General features: G+C 39.7%; 1 protein-coding gene across 2 annotated transcripts in view; it reads left to right on the top strand.

Annotated features, from left to right (window-relative positions):
* The first annotated feature begins 1,315 nt into the window (after nt 1-1,315).
* arhgef49 (Rho guanine nucleotide exchange factor 49) overlaps nt 1,316-10,387 on the top strand; it is a 44,954-nt gene continuing 35,882 nt past the window's right edge. Inside the window, exons 1-2 of one of the 2 annotated variants that reach the window (XM_026294691.1) lie at nt 1,316-1,581; nt 8,206-8,275. The gene's annotated coding sequence lies outside the window, so the exon portion shown is untranslated. The remainder of the gene's footprint in view (nt 1,582-8,205; nt 8,276-10,387) is intronic. The other variant, XM_026294690.1, reaches the window with a different exon arrangement.

Here is a 10,387-nt window from a genome sequence, read left to right as displayed (position 1 = left end):
AGGGCAGGAATCCTGTTTCATTGTGTCTGTATCCCGTGTGAAAAGAAACCAGCGGGGGTCTGTTTCCATGGATGGAGGTAAACAGTGGCTGTCCTCTGGTGATATCAGTTTCTATGGGGGTTGCCCTTGGACAGTGGGAGGTAAGGTTTAATGTTTCCAAGCAACTATCCACACGTTCACAATGCTGCGATCGAGCCACAATGGAGAGTTCAAAAGTCATGAGCCAGTAGCAGTCATGAATCTAAGCATACACATCTTTTACCAAACAAGAGAACGTAGCTTCATATAAGGCAGATCCATGTATTTCTTTCAATGTATAGAGGTTTCGTTATTGTGACCACTCTGAGCAAGGAGGAAAGAATCAGGCATCCATCAGCACAGACATATCAGGCTCAGACTTGACTCATGCTGAATGATGAGTGAGTGAACAGCACCATTATCTCTCCTCTCTGCCTTTAGAGTGTTTGAGAGGAGGCTGAGGAGGGGGACATATGGGCTGAGTGTGACCACAGCCAGCTTTTTTCATCTGGGCCAATCAGAGGCAGAGTGAGCGGTTGTCCTATGGAGAGTGCTGCTTTCACTTGCTGTGGGAAATATCAAAGTCACAATAACTGTTTAAGAAAAATTGTCACTTCAAAACACAAGCAGTTTCTGATTTGTACATATGTTCCCTACCTACCAGAGCACATTCCTCAAAATTAGACATATATAATAGAAATGTTCATCAGGCTAGAAATTTGCCTTGATTTCATATATTGTGAAATTAGGCTATAGCCTACCTCTAATGTACACATGTCTTTGGTAATCTTGGGGTCCTGAGTCAAGTACTGCAGTAATCTTAATTTTTTCAGATAGAGAAAAAAAGCCTTTGTGTTTGTTTTTGGTTGTCATTCACTAAAATAATATTTCTGCAGGGTATGTTTAAATATTAACTACACAGTAGGTCTTTACAATTGCTTTCCTTTTTAACTAAAAACCAAAACAAAACAAACAAACAAAAAACAACTGAAACCCAGATTGGCACTGTCGGGACACACGTAACACCCATCCTCAATTTATCCATATTAGGCTTTTTGACTGTGGGTAAGCTTTGCTTTTGGGGTTGTGAATATTTAGCCAGTTACCTGGATAAATCAAGTGATTAGCCACTGAAAATTAAAAATTCAGATTAATTCAAAAATAATAGTTGGTTATTGTCATGTTCTAAGGTAAAGGAAAAAAAATCCCGTGATCCACAGGATGTGTGGGAGTGGGAGTGTTTATTTTTTACGAGCAGAAGGTGAAGGCATCACAGTTCCCAAGGAGAAACCCGCAAAGGAAGGAGGTCGTGTGTCCGGGATTCGGTAAAATCCCCCGAAACAGCGTCAAGGAAGGACGGAGAATAAATTAATGACTGGGCAGCGTGTGGTTCTATTTGAGCACCATTTCCGTCCGGTCTGCACGGACCCCGGTCTGAAACTCACATCAGATCCTCCAGTCTGAGCTGCGAGGGTCCAACCTGCTGTCTGCATCTGAAAGCAAATCCAAACACGACTTCTCTGTGAGGTGATGGAGCTGAGCGCGTCCTGAAAGTAACTCCGAGTAAGTAGCCTACACAAACAAATGTGGACAAATGACAGATTTTATTTTGATAAAGTGTGATAATTGACTATAAATAATATTTTGTTATAAAGTGCAGAGACAGACTTAAGTGCCTGGTGTTTTTTCCTCGCCCATCGTTGCTGCAGTTCACCTGCTGTCTGTGAGGATTTATGTGTGTTTATGGACCTGAGCTGTGATTTACACTGACTTTTATGAGCTTCATATTTCCCCTCAGTTCCTGTAGCAGTCTACATACAAGTGTGTATTTCTATCATAGTGCTTTCCTGTTACATTCCCACATTATTTATAATAAAACTAGAACCTAGTCTAGTTTTAATTAAAGCTGCAATTTAGTTTTTCACTATATAATAATATTTTATACAGTAATTTCATTATTGATTAATTATGTTAACAAACAAAAAGGCAGGGGGACACCCTGGACAGGTCCCCAGTCCATCACAGGGCCACATAGAGACAAACAACCTCACACACTCACACTCACCCCTATGGGCAATTTAGAGTCACCAATCAACCTGACATACATGTTTTTGGACTGTGGGAGGAAACCAGAGTACCTGGAGAAAACCCACACAAGCACAGGGAGAACATGCAAACTCCACACAGAAAGGTCCCTGATGGGTTTAAAAGCAAGAACAAAACCACGAGGCTGCCACAACCCATCATCCAAATTTCTTATTTTGTCAACAATAACCTCAAATGTATTGAGATATATTGATAGACATTTTCTACCAATAAATTGTATATTAATTGTAATAATATGGATTAGAAAATAATCCATATGTATATGTATAGCTGTATAGATGTATATGATAATGATTTGGTTTCTGTAGTGTAAAGCTCTGGCTGAAACACAAATGACTCCCACATTAAATCACTTAAAATTTTCTGGAAGGAGTGAAAACTCTCCTCTCCAGATTAAACTCTCCTCACCTATGGGAAATGTATTTAAAGCGTGAACACTGTCCTCAGTGTCAAACACTCCTATAGACTCAGGTGGAGGACGCTAACTCTGATGTGTAGGTTTTTAAATCACAAACAGGTGCAAAAACCTTTAAGGGAAACTCATTCTCTTGATACGTAGTTTCATACCCAAGTGTAAAACCACACAGTTAAAGAAAATGACAGTTTTTGTCTTTATTTTCTGTTCTCTCAAGTTCAGGCCAAATGAAATAGTAAGACAGTGTATTTATTCCTTATTTCCCAAGGGGAGACCCTGGGACTTCTTTAGTTTGTCAATTTTTAAGCAGGTGTATCCAGGCTATGACTGGAAATCCCTCTAGGGCTGATGGGAAATTTGGCCGATTTTGAGGCTGCTTTTAGATAATGTTAATGAATACGTTAAAATTGTGTTATTTGCACCAGCAGCAGTTTCTGTGTTTTCAAAGAATGGAAAATGCTGTATAATGGACCACAGACTTGCCACACATAAATAGTTGATGAAACCCGACTTAGTTGCAGTGTTTTTTCCTACATGAGGGTCATATGACTGGAAAACCATTTAAATTGTCATGGGTGTTTTCACAAAAGCATTCCCCTCTGGACATATATTAGTACTTAAATCATCTTACTGCTTAGCCTGCAGAATGTTTGGTCTGCATGGATTTGAAAGGAAGGAATCCAGTTTTTGGCAAGCAAACAGTAATTGTGACTGTGTTTTTTGTTTGAGAGGGATTTTACCAAGGCATTTTCTTGTCTTTGTTATTTTAGATAAACGTTATCAGTATGCTGGAATGTCATGGATTCATGGTTGACCCGTCTTATACTATTTGGGAATATGTGGGTATTTTTAACACAGACATTTTGGATTTTGGGGCTATAGTCAGGCATTTCTTAGGAGTGTGTTGAGGAATCTGGACATCTGCATATCTAAAATCCTAGTTGCAGCCCTGATTGGTAATCTTAGCTTGTTAAAAAACATAATACATCTTTGAGGTCTGTATCATGTTTGAGCAAATTTAAAATAACCCACTCTCAGGGTCTGTGGATGTCTTTTTGTGACTGAAGGTGACAGACTGGCAAATGTCCAACTCAGTGAAAAGCCCTGCACGGTAGAATCTCAGATTTTGAGTTGCTTTGTTGATCACTAGCTCAGCTCAACTTAATCATCAAGCTGATGTGTCTCTGATAAAAGGTCACCAGTGGTCATGCACACTCTTATTGTGCAACCTATACACCCTCAAACATGGCTGTACTTCTATGTTTGTGAGGGCACTCACTGGCATAATGCTTAGCTTATCCCCTTAACCTAACACAGACATAAACTCGTTTCTAAAGCCAAGTCCTAGCCCTCAAACGGCCCTCTGAAGGTTTGTCAGAAAGTGAGGACTGGCCAAATGTTCTCACTTCCATGGTATAAAACTCAAAGTGGTCTTCACAAAGACAGCCATACATTGACAGACAGACACACACACAAACAGGCAGCTAAAGAGGAGTCAATAAGACTAGATTTAATGAGATTGGTCAATCTGTTCTAAGCCAGCAGAAATGCAGGTATCCTGAGGCCCCCAGGGTCCCCTAATGCTAATGTGTACACTTGCAACTGGCATCACATTTTACTGTTTTTTCTTTGGAACAAGATCAGCTCCAGTGGACAGAGTATAATTATCTTCCATTAACTTATTGGCAGAGTTCAGCTGTTTCCTGTTAGTCCATTGACTTCCAATTACTTACATCCTAATAATCATTACTCTGGTCATTAAAGGTTTGTTATGAATAGTTTTTATTTTGCTCAGATTACAAATGGAAACAAGAGGATATGTCTTTATTTGACTAGAGTGCAGACTTAAATATGATTAATGTTGTATGGATTTCCCATGCAGCCCTCTGGAGGATAAGCAGTATAGATAATAGATGGATGGATTTCTATGAATATTTATACTGGTACATATAAATATTTTAGCTAATTCTGAGCACTGAACATAAAACACAGATAATTTATGTTATGATATTGTGCTGTCGTTGGATCAAACTCAGAAAAAGGTTTGCCTGGTTTGTATCTTGTTTTTAAGCTTTTCCTTCCTTAGGCTGATAAATTAAAGCAACCATATTATCACAGCACCTTGACTTGAATCAGCATTACCTAAACTGCAGTTTTTTTGCATGTGGGGCAGACGTGATGAATGAAGCTGAAAACCTCAGCCTTGATGAGAGGAATGCCACCTTGCTTCAAGAGCGCAGGGATTAGACATGGATTTTAAAAAAACTGAAGAATGTTTAACATCTGTCTGAAATGATGCATTAGAAAAGATGTCTCTTGACCTCAACTCATTTAGAGATTTATATTTTGGAATTCAAGGGGACAAAAAAAAAAAGCCAGATAAATAACAGTAATGATGAGAGTGTGTTTGAGGTCTCCAAACAGCCTCAGACACTAAACCCTGTTGTTCCCCGAGAGCTTCCTTTGTTCTTGTGTCCTGCCTGCAGGATCAACTGTAACACATCCCCTTGTGTCCTGTTAGAACATCAGTCACAGCTGCATGCACAACTGCATAAAGGCACCACTCATGGGTGTGAGTATCTGCGTGTGCGTGTGTCAGCCATCCGCCCAGTAAACACAATCAACAAAGAGCATTGTGGGTGAATGACAATCTAGAGCCCCTGACCCAATTATGGATAAGCAGTAATTACCAGTAGAGTAATTAAGAATGAGACATCTGTGGCAACAGTGAACTGCTTCTAGGAGAGCACTGAGAAATGTGTACGCTGGAGGTGAAACTGTGGATTGCACCCTTTTACCCTGCATGTATGCAGCCTTAAAATATGGCTGCATACTCTTTGAGATACAGTGTGGATACAGTTACTGCTGGTCAGAGTGAGCGTGATCTATCCCAGTTTGAGAAATGTGTGGTTCACTGCAGTTTGATTCATATAGCGCTTTACTGAGGGGAAAGCAAAGGCTGGAATGAAAAGGAAAACAGTGTTTAAGAGGCAGGAAGGTCACTTGATAAAATGCTTATGTAAGCGCTTAGCATCCATGCTCTGTCAATCTGACAAGGCTGACTGGGGCTGTTTGGCTGAGGGATCCCTTCAGAAACACACAAACACTACAACCGTACATGCACACACAGCGGCTTTTGAAAAATAGTGCTGTGAAGGACAGTGTACCAGAAACCTTCTATCCAAAATTACTTCATTCCAACCATAACTTTCTCAACCTTGTGCCTGATATGCTGCAGGGTTACAGTCAGATTTTTTTTTTATTGATATAATCAGTTTGGAGTGTATCACCACGACTAAACAATAGACTCTCTGCTACTTCAGATCAATAAAATAATGTAAATAATGTCGCTGATGTTTAGCCTATTTGTCAAAATAACAGGGTTAAAACAGACTGAAAAGCCTGAGAGATTTCTGCACTGAACATGCTAATCATTCTGTTATTGTGTAGAAATTGTTCGCTGAGTCCTGTCTGGCATTTGTTGTAAAAAAAGAACAACAAACAAAAAACCTCAGTATTTTGAGAAACATGTCACTTTTGGTGTTTTACCTGCTTGCAGCATTCATTTTTTAGTGTCTGTGAAAGGTATTCCAGGTCTAATGCAGCCTTCATCCCATAATGTTATTATCTGGATTAGCATAATCCATTCAGGTTTATTATACAATACCTGCTATTGTGGCTCATAATCACTGACAAAGTGGTAAAATAAGATGCAGGTTTAAATACAGTGTATCCTGCTCTTATTTATTTTAGCAAATCAATTACAAACAAAAAGAGGTTATACTTTTCAGAAAAGCATTAAGTTTAGGTTTCTTTATAGAACCTACTGATCTGTATCCTGTGATGCATAATATTGACCGTATACATTAACAAAAAAATCTTTATGCAGCTATAAATGTGAGTAAAAATGTTTAGGTTGTCCCTCAAAGTGCTACAGTCACCTGGTATCGTTGCAGTTCTGCATGTTAAGTGACCTTTAAGGTTTTTAGCAAGTCAGATTAAGTAGGTAGGCGTTCACTTAGAAGTTGCCACAGCAGCAGCTTCCTGTCAATGCAGTCGTTTTTTTAAAAGCACAACCTCACTGACAGCCTGTGGCAGGCTCCCACAGTGCGTGACCTCTCCACCCATCATCTAGTGTATCCATGAGTACTGGGCTCCAGCTGTGCTCACTCTCCCTTCACATCCAGCCTCTCCCCTCTTCTTCACTAACAACCACCTTTCTCTACAGTACATGCTCTAATGTCCTTGTCTGTTCTCCCTCTGACTTTCCTTAATCACAAGTCACTGCTTTCTTTTTTCCCCCCACTGAAGAGAAAAAAATCTAGACACCGCAGTGACAACTGCTGTGCCACTGCACACAGAGCACTAGAAAACTGGAGGAGATAGCTAGAAGGGAACTGCTTCACATTAGGATTGGATGATATGTGATTGGATACTGTGAGAAAATAGAAATTTGTCAGCTGGTAGATATTTTACTGTAGTTTATACAGCGTTTATTCAAAGCTCCTTCATTTGTCAGGTGTTAATTCACTAGATTAGGCAAAAACATAATCTATCAAAGTTCGATAATTAAAGGTTTTAGAAAATGTCAGAATATAATCTAAAAGATTTTTCCATTTTTGTAATGTAGTGAATGTTCACTTCAAATTAAGGAGAAAAGTGGTAAAAACATATTTCATTTTTATAAAACAGCCATAGTAGAAAAATTTACTATTTTATTCCCTTTTAAGAGTCGAGGTTGAAGGAACCATGTTGTCATCTGATGATGGCATTGGTGGCGTTAACTGATCCTTTGAAACCACGACAGATTCAGACTGTAGCAATTTTTAATTTCTCCTAATAACAATAATCCCTCCCTATGGCGAGACCTTCAGTAATTTAACATAAATGTTGGGATTTTTGTGCAGAACAAAAAATAAACCCACCACACAGTGAGGTATTGTGCTCTCTGATTTTCCATCTGTATAGTGAATGCACTGGCATTTACCGGCAACATGCATTTCTCTCAGAGGAGATTGCTCCCTGTGTGTGTTAATGTGTGTGTTTGTGTGATGTGAAGCCAGATGCAGAATGTTAATGAGAATGAAAGCCCCTGAGTTGCTCTACCTGACAGCATGAAGACAGCTCCAGCATGTGTGTGTATGTGTGTGTGTGTGTGTGTTGTATGTACTTCCCCTGGTCAGAGACAGACTACATGTTTACCAGCAGGAAGGATTATCCTGAAAGCAGCTGAATCTGCATGCCTGAAAGAGGTCAGTTGGTTGATCAGCAGGTCCCTGAAGTAAACGCCTGGTTCAGAGGCTGAACACCCTGCACCACCTCTCTGTGGTTTTGTTTCGCCTTTAGCGATTTGGTTGGTAAAATATGGTTTGAATTGCTGGTCTGCATGTTATCCTTCCTCTTTCTTTTATTCCCTTTGTCTCTCTTCTCTATGAACTGATAAAATAGAAACTGCCAGAGGTCAAATGTGGTGAAAGAACATGTCATATTCAGCAAACAAGGACTTAGAATCCAGGCTTTGTTTTTTTTTTATTTTGGTTGTAGAAGCATAGTAAAGTACCTCAAACCACTTTAAAGTGCAGAATCTGTAGAGGTCTGGGACTGGATATGCAACAAAACATTCAGATCTCTGACATTGTCCCTCTGAACTGTCAAAACATCTGTAGGTCTGACTTACTCTGGGGCTGCTCCTCCAGCTCGAGACGAGATATATAATCCAGGAAGACCAATGATCTGGTGAGGAGACTCCGTTTTTTTTAATGCACATTGTCCTGTGCTCTCCAAACCCTAGTTTTGTTTTGCAAACTGGCAAACGTTGATTTCTACATGCAAAAAGAAAATGTTTACTTTCAGATATGAAACTTTTTATGGCACAAACAACAGTGTCTCCACTTTTTTTCTATTTTTAACATTAGACAGACATTTTTATGGAGTTTTGATGCAGAGATAATCCAAGGTTTCCTGTAATGTGTTTTGCAGATGGCATTATTCAAAGCACAGGAACCTTGTGTGGCCTTCTGCTCTTTCCTTGGACCCTCAGTTATGTCATGGTCATTGCATAATCTTATACACTACAGCACAACAACTTATCCACATGCAGAATAATTGCCTCCAACAGTTCACAGCCCAAATACAGTGTAAATGAGATTCAAAAAGCCTTACCCCCTGTCTGAATATTCTGCATTAGAATACATTTCAAGCAGCCTCCACTATTGATGTGTAAATGCTGATGTTTCTGAAATGAGCCCTATGAAGTTTGCCGCAGTTGAATTTTGATGGCTGTGTTTTCATATCTGCCTCCCACGCAGCACAGAGTCTATATAAGCAGTTGCCTCTTGGGATAAGAGAAATAACACCGATATCTGTTTCAGAGACTAATCTTCTCTTTAAGATGATCCAGTCAACAGTGCTTCTGGTTTTGTTTCTGGAGACTCGCTACAGTCGGTCCAGTTATGCTGCAAAGAGGCAGTATGTGTCAACAATGAGATATCTATTGGCAGTCTCCTGTTTAGCAAATAGTTATTCAAGTCCATGTGGGTGTCTCTTGGTGCTCTTTTCTGATGGGGCACAATCAGATGAAGTGGAGCTGTTTAGTATTTGGAAGAAAGTATCCCCTATTTATTTATTTATTTTTATTATTTCTCTGTGGAGATATTTCAGCCAGGAAGCCATTAAAATGTATATTTGTGCTGGAAATGATGATGAAAACAATATTAGCCAGGAGCAGCATGATCCTGCAAAACATCAGTTGCGCTAACCAGATATGTGGCATCATCTGGGGGAGCGCAATCAAAGCAGGCTGTTGGGGGAGGCTTATAGGTGATGAACAAGAGACTGAGCTTTAAGAGGACTGTATGGTATCTTGTAGAGAGGGATAGATTGACAGGAAAATTGAATTTCAAGGCTTCCCATCAGGAGGGCGGGGTTTGTTCAGTGTACTGTGAGGCTGCAGGCATGCTGATTATGAGAGCATAACCCCTCTGTACACAAGGATTTAAATCAGCCAATACAGGCCTCAGGAGGAATCCTGTGTACACACATACTTTACGCTGACATTCATTCATAAATACATCCGAGAATATAGGTCACAGAGAATTCTTTGCGTAGTATCTGACGTAAATATTAGCTACTCTCTTTCCTATCAGACCCACTTCGGATGGAAAATGGAGTAATGAACAATGCTAATGGGTCATGATGGTTACCAGTAGCCCCTTTTTTATTTCCCTTTTACTGACAGGTCACCTACTCCACTGCATAGCCCTGTCCAATCAATCAAATCATACATGCACTCTCAGCATATTTAGCTGCACACAGCAAAACAATAACACACTGACAGAAGTGTTGTTTTTTTTGTCATTAGTGCTGAAGCCATTAATCAGTTGATTATGTTGATTAGCAGAAAGTGAACAGTTCAGGTGATCAATTATCTTCATTGATTAGTCATTCACCATCATTTGAGGAAGATTTATGGCTTTTCTCTTTTTTTAAATCACCGTAAATTAAATATCACTGGGATTTAAAATCATCTCAGGCTCTGTTAAAATGTGAAGGGAAGGTTTATTATAGTATCTGACATTCTATAAGTTAAACAAATAATCAAAGAAAAAAGATAATTATTCCACTATTTGCTAAAACAGCCCTAAATGTTTGTGTGTCTGTGCCCAGGGATGCGAGTTGTGCACAGTCACACAAATTCGGAGGAATGTGGGCCACTTCCCCTGCCACCTCCCTGTCTCTTCTGCACTTAAGGTGTGTTAGTGTTCACACAACTGCTGTAAGAACAGTGTCTGTTAGACCTAGTTGAGTCTATCACAAAACACCACGAGTCGACAGCCAAGCCATTTTCCT

Source organism: Mastacembelus armatus, chromosome 21 (genome assembly GCF_900324485.2).
Source record: "Mastacembelus armatus chromosome 21, fMasArm1.2, whole genome shotgun sequence".
In the NCBI taxonomy this organism is placed as follows: domain Eukaryota; kingdom Metazoa; phylum Chordata; class Actinopteri; order Synbranchiformes; family Mastacembelidae; genus Mastacembelus; species Mastacembelus armatus.
The sequence above is the reverse complement of the archived record's forward strand: the minus strand, read 5'-3'. Positions and strand labels throughout refer to the sequence as shown.